At 40.0% G+C, this 16,030-nt stretch overlaps 1 protein-coding gene and 1 pseudogene across 9 annotated transcripts in view; both read right to left on the reverse strand.

The window, feature by feature from the left end:
* DLGAP1 (DLG associated protein 1) overlaps positions 1-16,030 on the reverse strand; it is a 1,249,700-nt gene that overhangs the window by 423,763 nt on the left and 809,907 nt on the right. The gene's annotated exons all lie outside the window — the stretch shown is intronic.
* LOC115842062 (PX domain-containing protein kinase-like protein pseudogene) lies at positions 4,805-8,834 on the reverse strand (annotated as a pseudogene).

A 16,030-nucleotide genomic window follows, 5' to 3' on the forward strand; every position in this document is an offset into this window, starting at 1 on the left:
ATGTGTTAATTTCTGTACAGCAAAGTGTTTCAGTTATACATATATATATTATTTTTCATATTCTTTTCCATTATGGCTTATCACAGGATATTGAATATAGTCCCCTGTGCTATACAGTAGGACCTTGTTGTTCACCCATCCTATATACTAGTTTGCATCTGCTAGCCCCAAACTCCCATTCCATCCCTCCTCCATCCTCCCTGATCTCTACTCTTTATGTGCTAGTTTGTAAAGTAATGATTTTGGTTTCCCTGCATTTTCAAGGATGGTCAGTAGTATTTTATTTTCATAGTAGCATTAGGAATACACGAAGTTTAGCACACTTGATGTGTTTCAACTTACTGCAGTTACTGTGTTTATTATTGTTTAACTTTTCTCACCTTTGGCTGCTGGGAGCTTCTTTAACTTAATATCAGCATTCTGATATCATCAAGGCTGCCTCTGATATTCTGATATCATCTTATATATTTCCTGCCACAGATCTGTAATCAGTTGCTTCTTCAAGGAGCACTTGATTCCTTTTAGTAGAAAATGGTATGTGGAGACCATGATCTCAGTGTGTGAGATCGAGCACTTGTTTCTAAGTCTTTTCAGAGGACAAAGCTAGGAATTATTTAGTTTAGTAAAATAATGTGTATCATAAAATACTTCTTATTCAAATTTAGTAGTAGAGGATTTTCGTTTTTGCTGTGTACTTTCCTTACGTCAAATATTCAGGTTTTCAATGATATGAGTATAATTACTCATTTGCTTTTATCCGTAATACACACACATGGTCTCAGAATAAATATTAAGATACCACCAAGAACATGATGAAAATATCAGTGTAAGCTTCTCTGTAGTTGTTTTTGTCCTTATGGTAACATTCCACTCAGGACAAGAGTCAAATCTCTGTTTCAAAGACACTTGGAAGCGTCCTCCTGGTGCTGTTATGCCACCTGCTGGACATAAGGCTCAGCTGTCACATTTTGATGTTTAGAGATTGCTTTATGTTAAATTTAATTTTATAATTATGTAAATTTTTATATGACTCTAAAGTCAAATTTAGAAAACAAATCTAGTTTTTATTCTTATCCCCTCTTCCCCTCTGTCCTATTTCCTACCTCTGCCTTTTGGTTACTATTTTATTTTTAAATGCTCTGATTTATCCTTTCATTAAGGTTAATGTTTACTTATAACTGTATTAATTTTACATATGCACCTATATCATATATATTTTTATCCCCTTCCTCTTTATTAGACAAGTGTTAGCGTAATTTTCAGACTTTCCTTCATCTGAAAAAATTACATGTATTATTCCAAGTGGAGAAAAGTATACATATATAAAATATACATAAATAATGTATCAATATATTAACCTGGAGTGTTGGATTTTGCTTTGTTAAGTGATCTGAAAATCCTTTCTAAGAAACTGGTGAATTAAGCCCTTTTACATTTATCAATAGGATCTAGATGTTTGACATGTTAAAAGATCTTAAAAAATTTAAGATCTGAGCAAAAATTGATTCAAAAGGGCAGTGCCAAACTGGAACTTTCTAATAGCTCCACTGACGCAAGCCTGGCGAGAAAGTTACAGAGAAAAGGTGGAAGCAAAGTGAGGAAATTACTGATCAGCTGCAGCTTAAAGCCCAGTTGGCTCTTTGTGGTGGGTTGCCCTTAGGTCTCAATTTTGTAACCTGGAAGCATTTAAGGCTCAGGTTTTGGTTTGCTTACACAGGGTTCTGTGGCATCAGGGCATGAGTCTAATGGCCTCCTTGTTTAATTTAACAGGCATCAGTTTTGTCACATTAATGTTATGTATATTTCCACAGATATAATATATACACGCACCCCTAATCTTATTCCTTTACATTCCTATCCTTTCACTGGATGGTCTTTACCAGTCTGATCCATGAACTGTTTGTTACTAAGCCATGGCATATGTACAGAAAGCAAAAGAACACATTTAGAAATGTTTAGGCAATCTGCCGTAAAGTCCAAGCATGTGACTGTGTATTTTACAAAAATAGCGGTTTGCCATTGTTTGGGGGGAAAACAAAAAGCAAACGAACAAAAAAACTACTGGTCCTTCCTGACCAATGGTTTGAGAAGTACTGGTCTACAATGTTTGCTTGCTCTCTCCCTTTCGCATATCTTTTTGTATTTAGAAAGGTTTGTGTTTCTTTGTTCTGATGCCTTTTTCTTAATATTTTGACATGAGCTAATATGATGTATGAATTTACTAATATCTGTGTATGATACCTTTAATCCCCCTTTTACTACCTCCTCCTAACATCCTACTATGAAGGAAATTGACATTAGCTAGTGACCCCTTCTTCTCCGTTTCCCATTCCCCAGAATCTACTTTCAACGAATACCTTTTTCCTCCCCATTGATACCTGTGAGACAATCAGAGGGCTTCCTCTACGTCTCACATCCTCTTTCTCATCTACCCTCCATCCTTTGGCCATTTTCTCTTACACCCTCTCCCTTAGAACCTACAGGGACTCTAACTTGTACAAACAAATACACTGTACTTAGTGCTCACTACGACTACTACTGTTCATGTCTCTTCCATCATTTTGGCTGTCTGAAGCTTGTCCTCCAGGAAATTAACCAGGAAAGACTCATAGGAACTATACTCTGGGTTCTTAAGTGGGCGTAAGCAATTGTGACCATTATATTTAAAGATCAGTGTAGCTGGATATAAACTCCTTAGCTCAGGCTTCCTTTCCTTGTGTGTCTCAAACATTACCCTGTTGTCCTCTGGCACAAAGCACTGCTATTGCCAAGTCTGATGACCGTCTCATTTTCTTTCTTTATAAGGGATATGAACCTTTAAATTTGGCACCAGAAAGAATTTTTTCTTTTTATTTAGAGATCAATAGTTTTACTAGACTGTGTTTAGGTGCAGGGCCATTCTGGGTCCATTTTGCCAGGTATGTCCTTTCAATATGTAGTGCAAGTCTTTTTTTAATTTCAGAAAAATATTCTTGAATTATAATTGACAATATATGTTCTCTTTCATTACACGGATTCTCTTTTATAGGTACTTCTATGAGACTAGGTCTCCTTTCCTGTTGTCTATATAAGTATATATATAAGTATGTATATATATTTTATCTTTTTATTTAAAAGTTATTCTTTCCCATTCTGTTTTTCTTAAAGCAGTTTCTGTGGTGTTCATTCACTGCTTTGGTTGTTCTTATTTAGTCTTGAGATTTTAAAGTGAATTTTTCTTTCCTCTCTAACATTTTCCCAAATTTTATAGACTTGCTTTTTAAGTCCGTGTTTTCTCTAATTAGCATCTTTTTTAAAAATTCTGGGTTATGCTGTTCTTTCAAGGCTCCTATCATTTATTTCCCTTTTATTTGGCTTGACGTGAATTATTAGATTGTCATTTTTGGTTGGCCTGTCTTGCCAGCATGCGTTTCATGTCTGTAGGGACATTATTGTGTTTCAAAGTCCATTTTCCCTTATGGCTTTGACGGCAATTGTTTTGTGTACTAATGTTTAAGTGGCATGAGTTTCCTTTACTCTTAGGAGGGAAGGTGGGATCAGGAGAGCTTCCTGGCTTCGCAGCTCTAGCATCCCGCATCTGTTTTGGGAAGCGTTCACAATGACAGCCTTACAGTGTCTGGTATCTACTCTTTCCCCCTCCCCAACTTTTATCTGGATCTTCTCTTTCTCGTGTCTCCTTTGCCCCTATTGTCTCTTTCCCGCTCAATACGGATTCCATCCCCAGCATCCTCTCCTCATTGTGGGGCTTTGTCTCAGAGGGGACGTTGGTTACGTCTGTTACGGGTCTCTGTTGAGGGTCCATGGGGCCCAGGCTGCTCCAGCACCACCCACAGTGGTGCTCTGTGTTCACCCACAGACTGGAGCCAACAAGACTCTACAGGCTCCTGGGGCCACAGGAGGCCCTTTTGCCTCCTTCTTTCTGTTTCCTGTAACACGCATATCTTAACGTCACCAGTCATTGATTCCAGCCCACACATATACTGGGGCTACACAGGGATATGTTTTCCCACCACTGGACTGTAGATGTGGCCTGTGAGGTTTTGCGTTTGCTCTCCTAGTTGCTCTGTTTGCATGGGGTGATTTGGGGAGCTCAAAAATGATGCCATCTTGCTGCCATTTTCCAGATAACTGTTAAAAAGACTGAAAGTTTGGAGGCTTCTGTTTTACGTGGTTAGTGAGCATCTCTATGCCTTTGTCTACGGTAACGGTTTTTCTGACGCGCTACACTGTGTCATCATCCTGGTCGCGTCATCAGACACGCATGTGAACACTCGAATCTTCAGCAGTGAAATCTCCGCAGTTCGGGGATCCGTTGACGTCTTTTCACACTGCCAGGACCCTATCTAATGTCCCCTCTCCAGCCTGGGAAGAATCCCACTGTGGTCCCGAGTGTCCTGGATGCTGACACAGGCCAGTAGAACACGGTTGCTCTTCAGAAGTGTCCCTTCATGATCACCGGGCCTTGGACAGTAGGAAACACCTCTTCTTCCTTTCCTTCCCCAACAGGGTATTAGCAATGATTCCTTTTTTTTTTTTTAATTGAAGTATAGTTGATTTATAATGTTGTGTTAATTTCTGCTGTACAGCAAATTGACTCATTTATATATATACATATTCTTTTTCATATCTTTTCCATTATGGTTTATCTCAGGATACTGAATCTAGTTCCCTGTGCTATACAGCAGGACTTTATTGTTTATCTATTTTACATATAATAGTTTGCATCTGCTAATCCCAAACTCCCAATCCTTCCCTCTCCCACCTCCCTCCCCCTTGGCAACCAGAAGTCTATTCTCTATTGTCTATGATTCTGTTTCTGTTTCATAGATAGGTTCATTTGTGTCATATTTTAGATTCCACAAATAAGTGACATCATATATTTGTCTTTGTCTTTCTGACTGACTTCACTTAGTATAATAATCTCTAGTTGCATCCATGTTGCTGCAAATAGCATTATTTCATTTTTTATGGCTGAGTAATATTCCTTTGTGTATATATGCCACATCTTCTTTATCCATTCATCTGTCAATGGACATTTAGGTTGTTTCCCTGTCTTGGCTATCGTGAATAGTGCTGCTATGAACACAGAGGTGCATATATCGTTTAGAATTATAGTTTTGTCTGGATATATGCCGAGGAGTGGGATCGCTGGATCATGTCGCAACTCTATTTTTAGTTTTCTGAGGAACCTCCATACTGTTTTCCACAGTGGCTGCACCAACTTACATTCTCACCAACCGTGTATGAGGGTTCCCTTTTCTCCACATTTGTTATTTGTAGACTTTTTTTTTTTGTGACATGGTTTACTTTAATAAAAAATATAGCTGAACATTTATCACAGATTCTATGAAACTATACACAATGACATTCTCTCTGCATAGTAACCAGCACTGACGTGTGTAACTTGAATTTTTAGATGGATTATTTATAATCCTTTAAAGTGCAATTTATTTAAGGGTTTAAGCCAATCACAGGATAAAGGATCTTTCTAATAAATGAGTAACATTAAAAAGATGATATATTTGGATAAATCTTTCAAAAATCAGAACTCATTTTGCCAAATGTACTTGTGTTGTAATAATAACACCCTCCCCTGGCAAACCCCAAACTTGACTTAATTGCTGATGATTAAGAAGATTCTCTAAAGAGCTTTTTCTGATGTTAACATTTGTCTGTTCGATACATACTAACTAAAGTGAACTAAGAGTCTAGAGTAGTTCCTTTAGCCCTGAGTTCTATAACCACAATGGAGTTCCTGTTTGAACGTAAGAGACTGTTATGAACTTTCCCCGTTCTATTTGAGGGGAAAATGAAGAACTCAGTTGCTTCTCTGACTCTCAGCGGCATAACTGTGCTTTGGGCTACAGTGTTAATGTCTAGGATGAAATTAAGGTAGCAAGAATGGGTGTCATCTAAGAAATAACCAGAAAATGCTTTAGAATAGAGAAATGAACTCTGAGAGGAACATTTCTAGGAGCTGTCTGACAGGACAGGAGGGATTGCAACACGAAGGCCATTCACTGCTGTGACTGTATGTTGTCATTGTTTTTGTTTTTTGTCCATTTCCTTCTGTTGGTGGAAATAACTGATTCCAATATGCTGCTGCCACCAAAAGATGACGAACAAGATTCCTTTTCAACAGTAACAAAGGAGCAAACTATTTCGTAAGGCAGCAATGCTAGTCTGACTTTACTTGAAGACTGTTTCCCTCTTGAAAAGCCCCTTACGTGAGCATCTGCAAAGTCGTATGTTGCTGTACTGGCTCAGCAATTATTCATCCAGAAAGAGGGTACTTTAGGGGTTGGAGGTGGAGGGGAAAAAAAAGAACTTTTCCCTCCAGGTGTACACACAAAGCTTTAGCCGATCCTAGGAGTGCTATGATCACAGGTTTCGGTTTTCCTCAAAGTTCTTCTTCGGAAATTCTGGATGGAGCTGAGTAAGGCCCCTTGGCTCACGCCATTCACAGCCTGGGGTAGAAGCTGTGTGGGTGCCTCTGTGCTCTCAGGAGGCAAGGGAGCTGCTGGTGGTAGAGGGGGAGGTAATGCGGGCATCCCTGCTGTGGAGGGTGGAGTCGGTGATGATGGGGATGTGAGAGGTGAGCTGGCCCCAGATCCTGCTGAATTATTGGGGTTGCTGTATTTTGCTGAAGGCTCTTCACTATTTTCAAGAGCAGATCGTTTTGACTTCTTTCAAGCTATAATCTCCCTCTGTTTTCTTTCTTCTTCAGATCCATGGTGAGGCTGAGCTCTCATCAGTCTTTGATGCTGGTGGACCTGTTTCTGTTCGTCAATTAGCCTCTTTTCTATACATTCTTTGGCAATGCTCGATGCCTCTTTTAACTTTGTGGGGATCTTAAACTGTGGCTTTTCCGAGGTAGTTAGCAGAACATCACTGAATAATGGCATCTGTAAGAGCCAGGAAAGGGTGGACCTGCCACCTTTACAGGCTTCACAACACAGTGTAGACTCCAACATGGCCACCACAGCCATAGACAGTGCAGGAGAGAAGGCGTCTACAGGCACTGAGTCTGGCGGTCGTCATCTCATACAGTAAGTGGCCAAAGCAGTGGACGTCCACACTCTCCAATGTACTGATTTTCCTGAATTGTGAGAAATAAGATTGGTAGAAAGAAGGAAGGCCCAACAAGGAATTCTCAAGGTCCAGCAGCCAGCAAGTGTCCCCTTCCAGCATCACGTTGGAAGCATGAAGATGCCCATAAGGGAATCCCTTGTCATGGAGAAACCTTAGTACCTCTAATATTTGTCGCCCGTATGTTTTGATTTGCTGGAGTTCAAGGCCTTGAATCTTCTTAGGGTTGCAGTAGTCCCTTAGGAATGGGTCTTTTGGTTGATCAAGTCCTTCAAAGTTCCTTTTTCATTAAACATTCTAATTAGCAATGCTGAGGATTTGTTAGCTGTGGCAAAGGTAACATGATAGATATAAGGGTGCAAACAGGCTGGCAAAGTTTGACTAGACACTGAAAATCTTTATCTGACAGATACTAGTCAGGACCAAGGTCAGCCCAGCTTAACACTAGCCACTTCTCTGGCTGATTTTTACTCTTCATCAAGAAATACTTCTTCCTTTTCCTCCAACCTATGTATTTCAGTGGTTCCACCACCTCCCACTTTGGTTCTGATTGGAAGAACGTGGAAACCTGTTGTAAGGCAATCTCAGTATAGTTTGCAGAATAGTTGTTTGGATCTAAAGACGTCTTACCCAGCTCACAATTAGACAAGATACGATTTGCGGTGATAATGTTGAGATAGTTCTGAAGACCTTTCTGCCTCTCAGCTATGAATTCACGATCCGTTACCAATCCGTTTTTTGGGAGGAAGAGGTAGACTTAGGCCTGCAATCTGTTGTTCAGCAAATCAAAGTCACTGTATCTCCTAACAATCTGTCGGCTATTTTCTACAGAAATTCCTCGTTGTACCCAAATGATATATTCTGTGTGGGACGGCAGGCTCTGGCTCGCCTCAACGGCTGCTGTCAGCAGCACTGTGTTGTCCAGCAGGACCTTGCTGGCCGGTGGCTTCTCCATGAAGGCCATCCCGGGATGCCCATCCACCAACGCCTCGGGACCAGGGCCAGGTCCAAGAGGCACTGACTCCCATCACTTGCTGGGATCTGCTGCCGCCCAGACATTTTAACGATGGCCATTCTAGCTGGCCTGAGGTGATACCTCGTTCTAATTTTGATTTGCATTTCTCTAATAATTAGCAGTGTTGAGCATCTTTTCACGTGCCTATTGGCCATCTGCATTTCCTCTTTGGAGAAATGTCCATTTAGGTCTTCTGCCCATTTCTCTATTGGATTGTTTGCTTTTTTTGCTGTTGAATTGTATGAGCTGTTTGTGTATTTTGGAGATGAAGCCCTTGTTGGTTGCATCATTTACAAATATTTTCTCCCATTCTGTAGGTTGTGTTTTCATTTAGTTTATGGTTTCCTTTGGTGGGAGCACTGATTCTTAATGAGGGTGGTAGAGGATGAGGCTTAGAGAAGTTTGACCCCAGTGGGAAGATAGAAAGATGAGGAAATACACGGAAGCATTCAGTAGTTGGACAGAGAGCTTCCCAAGGGATTCTATTAGGCATCTGTTAGGGTTGTGTTTGGAGTCTCTACCCTGGGTGGTGGAGAGAGAGAGAGGATGCCCTAAGAATTAGCCCTCGGTCCAGACGCCTTGGGCAGAGAGATGGGAAGACGACGACTCTTTTTTTTTTTTTTTTTTTTTACATCTTTATTGGAGTAAAATTGCTTTACAATGGTGTGTTAGTTTCTGCTTTATAACAAAGTGAATCAGTTATACATATACATATGTTCTCATATCTCTTCCCTCTTACGTCTCCCTCCCTCCCACCCCTCCAGGTGGTCACAAAGCACTGAGCTGATCTCCCTGTGCTATGCAGCTGCTTCCCACTAGCTATCTACCTTACGTTTGGTAGTGTATATATGTCCATGCCTCTCTCTTGCTTTGTCACAGCTTACCCTTCCCCCTCCCCATATCCTCAAGTCCATTCTCTAGTTAGGTCTGTGTCTTTACTCCTGTCTTACCCCTAGGTTCTTCATGACATTTTTTTTCTTAAATTCCATATATATGTGTTAGCATACGGTATTTGTCTTTCTCTTTCTGACTTACTTCACTCTGTATGACAGTCTCTAGATCTACCCACCTCATTACAAATAGCTCAATTTTGTTTCTTTTTATGGCTGAGTAATATTCCATTGTATATATGTGCCACATCTTCTTTATCCATTCATCCGATGATGGACACTTAGGTTGTTTCCATCTCCGGGCTATTGTAAACAGAGCTGCAATGAACATTGTGGTACATGTCTCTTTTTGAATTATGGTTTTCTCAGGTGATATGCCCAGTAGTGGGATTGCTGGGTCATATGGTAGTTCTATTTTTAGTTTTTTAAGGAACCTCCATACTGTTCTCCATAATGGCTGTACCACTTCACATTCCCACCAGCAGTGCAAGAGTGTTCCCTTTTCTCCACACCCTCTCCAGCATTTATTGTTTCTAGATTTTTTGATGATGGCCATTCTGACTGGTGTGAGATAATATCTCATTGTAGTTTTGATTTGCATTTCTCTAATGATTAATGATGTTGAGCATTCTTTCATGTGTTTCTTGGCAGTCTGTATATCTTCTTTGGAGAAATGTCTATTTAGGTCTTCTGCCCATTTTTGGATTGGGTTGTCTGTTTTTTTGTTATTGAGCTGCATGAGCTGCTTATAAATTTTGGAGATTAATCCTTTGTCAGTAGCTTCATTTGCAAACGTTTTCTCCCATTCTGAGGGTTGTCTTTTGGTCTTGTTTATGGTTTCCTTTGCTGTGCAAAAGCTTTGAAGTTTCATTAGGTCCCATTTGTTTATTTTTGTTTTTCTTTCCATTTCTCTAGGAGGTGGGTCAAAAAGGATCTTGCTGTGATTTATGTCATAGAGTGTTCTGCCTATGTTTTCCTCTAAGAGTTTGACAGTGTCTGGCCTTACATTTAGGTCTTTAATCCATTTTGAGCTATTTTTGTGTATGGTGTTAGGGAGTGATCTGATCTCATACTTTTACATGTAGCTGTCCAGTTTTCCCAGCACCACTTATTGAAGAGGCTGTCCTTTCTCCACTGTACATTCCTGCCTCCTTTATCAAAGATAAGGTGACCATATGTGCGTGGGTTTACCTCTGGACTTTCTATCCTGTTCCACTGATCGATCTGTTTTTGTGCCAGTACCATACTCTCTTGATTACTGTAGCTTTGTAGTATAGTCTGAAGTCAGGGAGCCTGATTTCTCCAGCTCCGTTTTTCTTTCTCAAGTTTGCTTTGGCTATTCGGGGTCTTTTGTGTTTCCATACAAATTGTGAGTTTTTTTGTTCTAGTTCTGTGAAAAATGCCAGTGGTAGTTTGATAGGGATTGCATGGAATCTGTAGATTGCTTTGGGTAGTAGAGTCATTTTCAAAATGTTGATTCTTCCAATCCAAGAACATGGCATATCTCTCCATCTATTGGTATCATCTTTAATTTCTTTCATCAGTGTCTTATAATTTTCTGCATACAGGTCTTTTGTCTCCTTAGGTAGGTTTATTCCTAGATATTTTATTCTTTTTGTTGCAATGGTATATTTGAGTGTTTTCTTGATTTCACTTTCAGATTCTTCATCATTAGTGTATAGGAATGCCAGAGATTTCTGTGCATTAATTTTGTATCCTGCTACTTTACCAAATTCATTGATTAGCTCTAGTAGTTTTCTGGTAGCACCTTTAGGATTCTCTTTGTATAGTATCGTGTCATCTGCAAACAGTGACAGCTTTACTTCTTCTTTTCCGATTTGGATTCCTTTTATTTCCTCTTCTCCTCTGATTGCTGTGGCTAAAACTTCCACAACTATGTTGAATAAGAGTGGTGAGAGTGGGCAACCTTGTCTTGTTCCTGATCTTAGTGGAAATGCTTTCAGTTTTTCACCATTGAGGACGATGTTGTCTGTGGGTTTGTCATATATGGCCTTTATTATGTTGAGGAAAGTTCCCTCTATGCCTTCTTTCTGCAGGGTTTTTATCATAAATGGGTGTTGAATTTTGTCGAAAGCTTTCTCTGTATCTATTGAGATGATCATATGTTTTTTCTCCTTCTATTTGTTAATATGGTGTATCATGTTGATTGATTTGCATATACTGAAGAATCCTTACCTTCCTGGAATAAACCCCACTTGATCATGGTGTATGATCCTGTTAATGTGCTGTTGGATTCTGTTTGCTAGTATTTTGTTGAGGAATTTTGCATCTATGATCATCAGTGATATTGGCCTGTAGTTTTCTTTCCTTTTAACATCCTTGTCTGGTTTTGGTATCAAGGTGATGGTGGTCTTGTAGAAAGAGTTTGGGAGTGTTCCTCCCTCTGCTATACTTTGGAAGAGTTTGAGAAAGATAGGTGTTAGCTCTTTTCTAAATGTTGGATGGAATTTGCCTGTGAAGCCATCTGGTCCTGGGCTTTTGTTTGTTGGAAGATTTTTAATCACAGTTTCAATTTCAGTGCTTGTGATTGGTCTGTTCATATTTTCTCTTTGTCCATTTCTTCCAGGTTGTCCATTTTATTGGCATAGAGTTGCTTGTAGTAATCTCTCATGATCTTTTGTATTTCTGCAGTGTCAGTTGTTACTTCTCCTTTTTAGTTTCTACTTCTATTGATTTCAGTCTTCTCCCTTTTTTTCTTGATGAGTCTGGCTAACGGTTTATCAATTTTGTTTATCTTCTCAAAGAACCAGCTTTTAGTTTTATTGATCTTTGCTATCGTTTCCTTCATTTCTTTTTCATTTATTTCTGATCTGATTTTTATGATTTCTTTCCTTCTGCTAACTGTGGGGTTTTTTTGTTCTTCTTTCTCCAATTGCTTTAGGTGCAAGGTTAGGTTGTTTATTTGAGATGTTTCCTATTTCTTAAGGTAGGATTGTATTGCTATAAACTTCCCTCTTAGAACTGCTTTTGCTGCATCCTATAGGTTTTGGGTCGTTGTGTCTACATTGTCATTTGTTTCTAGGTATTTTTAAATTTCCTCTTTGATTTCTTCAGTGATCACTTCATTATTAAGTAGTGTATTGTTTAGCCTCCATGTGTTTGTATTTTTTACAGATCTTTTCCTGTAATTGATATCTAGTCTCACAGCGTTGTGGTCGGAAAAGATACTTGATACAATTTCAGTTTTCTTAAATTTACCAAGGCTTGATTTGTGACCCAAGATATGATCTATCCTGGAGAATGTTCCATGAGCACTTGAGGAAAATGTGTATTCTGTTGTTTTTGGATGGAATGTCCTATAAATATCAATTAAGTCCATCTTGTTTAATGTATCATTTAAAGCTTGTGTTTCCTTATTGATTTTCATTTTGGATGATCTGTCCTTTGGTAAAAGTGGGGTGTTAAAGTCCCCTACTATGAATGTGTTACTGTCGATTTCCCCTTTTATGGCTGTTAGTATTTGCCTTATGTATTGAGGTGCTCCTATGTTGGGTGCATAAATATTTACAATTGTTATACCTTCTTGGATCGATCCCTTGATCATTATGTAGTGTCCTTCTTTGTCTCTTCTAATAGTCTTTATTTTCAAGTCTATTTTGTCTGATATGAGAATTGCTACTCCAGCTTTCTTTTGGTTTCCATTTGCATGGAATATCTTTTTCCATCCCCTTACTTTCAGTCTGTATGTGTCTCTAGGTCGGAAGTGGGTCTCTTGTAGACAGCATATATATGGGTCTTGACAATGACTCTTAAGAGATAGAAAAAAAAAAAAAGAAGAAAGTAGCCAAAGGATCTAATTTCTTAGGGGGTACATTTTCTTCTTGTTCAGGCAGGTTAAGATTGGAAGCAGATTTATCTTCAGGGCATTTAAGTTATCCCTGCTTAATGTTCAGCTTAGAAACTCTTTCAACTTGAAAAAAAAATTTCATTTTACAGATACTGACACAAACAGGCATCCAATGTGAACGTTTGAAAGACATGACATTTTGTGTGAATGTGTTTCTATCAAAGACAAACTGATGGTATCAAATCTGTTGCTGTTTTAATAGAGGAGAGAAGAAGAGAGGCAAAGAGGTTGGAGAGAGGGATGTCAGAGATACAGACAAAATTCGCAACAGGAGGACAGGGACCAGCCAGCAGACACTGGAATGGGTCATTAGCTCTTCCAGTTTCATCAATGCTTTCATCTTCATTTGTTCACAGTTAAAGGGTGTGTGGGTGCGTCCGTGTTCCGCGTGGGCGCGTCTGTGTTCAGTGTGGGTGCCGGTGCTGGCACAGCCTCAGGCTCTGGGAAGGAAGTCCAGCAAGGACTGGGTAACAGGGTCTAAAGGTGGAGAAGTTCAAAGAACTGACAGCCTGACTGGAGTCCCGGTGGATGATTTAAGAGCTTAAGAGCATTGAATATTTCAGATGAATTTTGAGGAATCCACAGAAATTCCAGGGTATTTAACTTAAGGTCATGTCATAATTAAAGAATTCTTATATATGGCTCGAGCGGTATGGTTCAAATAAGTAGACTTGTCTGCCTTAAGCAAGATTTGTCACATCGACTTCGGAGAGAGAGGCAGCTTTCTATTTCTGAGCCACTTACGTGTTCTCTGTTTCTGTTTCTTTCATCATTAAAGAAGGATCAATGGACTTGAGGTAATTGAAACTCTATTTTCCTCTCTATGGTATTAATATTTTTTGAATCTTTTTGTTTTGTTTCCTGGGTATCATGGATGGAGCAGGTAGGTTAATAGTGAAAAGCCAGGAGGACTTCCCTCCTCCTCAGTAACCCCTTTTTCCCTTCTAGCCTTGTTAGCCTGTTCTTCACAGAAGGTAACGTGAATATTCTCCAAGTCCTGCCCTCAGCCAATGTTAATGTTCTGTTGTTAGCCCTGAAATATACATCAATTAGATTACCAGAATACTCACTGATCCCTACTGTGAAAAAAATGAAAAAAGGTAAACCATGTGAGTCAGAAAAGGAAAAAGAGTGAGTCACTAAAAGGAAGGTGTTTCTGGTCTATTAATTTTGGCTACACAGTATAGGACAACCAGCGTGGGAAAGATTTTCAGCTTTCATCAAACCTACATAAAATCACTAGGAGATCAAGCTGGAAATAATGGGGCATATTTTTAAAGTTAAAACGTTAGCGTTGAGCTTGCATAAATGGAAGGTGGCTGTGATTTCTGACGGTGCATGAACCTTTTGCCTCAGGCATTTCTTTCTGTATTATGGTTCCAAAAAAGTCAAGAGTCTGCTCAACAGACTCCTTGGGTCTCTAACTGCTCAAGCAATTGGGTGTGTGTGTGTGCGCGCACGTGCTTGTTGTTGGGTGGGGTGTGCTGGATTGCGGAGGCATAGTGGGAAGCTGGCAGGTGGCTTTGAAATATAGACAGACATTCCCTACAACCTTAATCCTTCCCTACTTTGGAATATCTGCAGTTCACGGGCTCCATTCTTCCCACCTTGCTCCTCCATCGTGACTTACTGTTCTTAGCGTCTTTGTCATTCAATCAGGATTTCTCTAGAGCAGATACCAGACCCTCTAGTGGCACTCAGTGGATCCCAGGGTAGATTCTGCCTGTTAGAAACATTATGCATATTTTAGTTCCCTAGTCAAATACAAACGAAACAGGAGGGAGTGATGGAAACTTACAGAAACTTAGGAGCCCGATGGCTTCCTTTTGTACACTGGCTTGTCAAACATTTGAACCTGTATCATCATGTCTGTTTACTTAAACCTACTAAGTCTAAAATTGGATTCAGGTTTTTCCTCTAAACGTTCGTTCTTCTGAGTTATGTTTTGGTGATACCATATTCCACAACCCCTCAGTTTTCCTGGGTTTTTTCCCCCATGTATTTACTTGATTCAGTCATTTATTCAACAAATACCTACTCCATTCTCATGCTGTGAGTCAAGATACTGGGTACTCTGGGTGGGGCAGTGAACGTCAGCATGTTCTCAAGACTTTACGATGCAGAGGACTTCTGTTTGCCTACTCTCTCCCTTCTGTCCACGCCTCTATGACTATCAGTGTATCTCTGTGTCTCGTTTCTTCCTTGTCATCCCTGCTTAGCCACTCGGACAGGGATCCCCCTCCATCATGCCTGGTCCACAGCAATCCACTGCTCACTGTCTTCTCTAAAACTCAGAGCGTCCATAATCCAGTTCCTAACATCTGATCTGTTCCAATAGTTCTCAACCCTAGTTGTGCATCAAGTTCTATTGGTGATTTTACTTGGTCATTTGTTTTCAACACAGATGTCCAGGAAGCACCTGGAAAGCAGGTGAGTCAGTAAAGTTCCCCTTGGAGCTGATGTGGAGCCAGGTTGGAAAAGACGTACTCTCTTGTCACTTACCTAAACCTTCACCTTGTGCAGGCTAAACAGATCTAAAATCACCATGCTTCAAAAATGTCACACACACCCCTGCCTCTGGCTCTTCATTCTACTCTGAAGCTAATGTTTCTCCTCTTATCAGAGCCCTAAATTCTTGCTCCAAGTCCTAATGGCAAATACCATGCCATATTCATCTTTGACTTTCCCAACAATTAGGAATTGTTTATTGAATGTGAAGGGTGGCAGAATATGCCACCCTAAACTATGCCTCATTGGTGTAAGGCTAACTTCGAGCTAAAAATGCAAATGCAAATTCCCCGACATACAGATCCTCCCAAAGGAACTAAACTCTCATCCATCCCTTCCTGGGAGTTTCATCACCCAGGGAAGACTGACTCTTAACATAGAAGCGGACACTAGAAGTCCCCATCACAGCCAGACAAGCTCTGTCACAACCATCCTGTCTCCCATCTACCCTTCCAAGGCCCCATCCATCTTTCCTAAAAATCATTCACTCTCCTTGAAGTGGCCTACATCCCCCTTCCACTTCCCCTATTAAGACAGTATGGTATATAAATGCTCAAATCTCACATCTCTTTTGGGTATTCACTTTTTTTCCCCCTGTGATGCCCCCATGGATATGACATTAAAAGTTAGTGCATTTGTGCTCTGTTTACAATAGCCAGG

This window comes from Globicephala melas, chromosome 13 (assembly GCF_963455315.2).
Source record: "Globicephala melas chromosome 13, mGloMel1.2, whole genome shotgun sequence".
NCBI lineage: Eukaryota > Metazoa > Chordata > Mammalia > Artiodactyla > Delphinidae > Globicephala > Globicephala melas.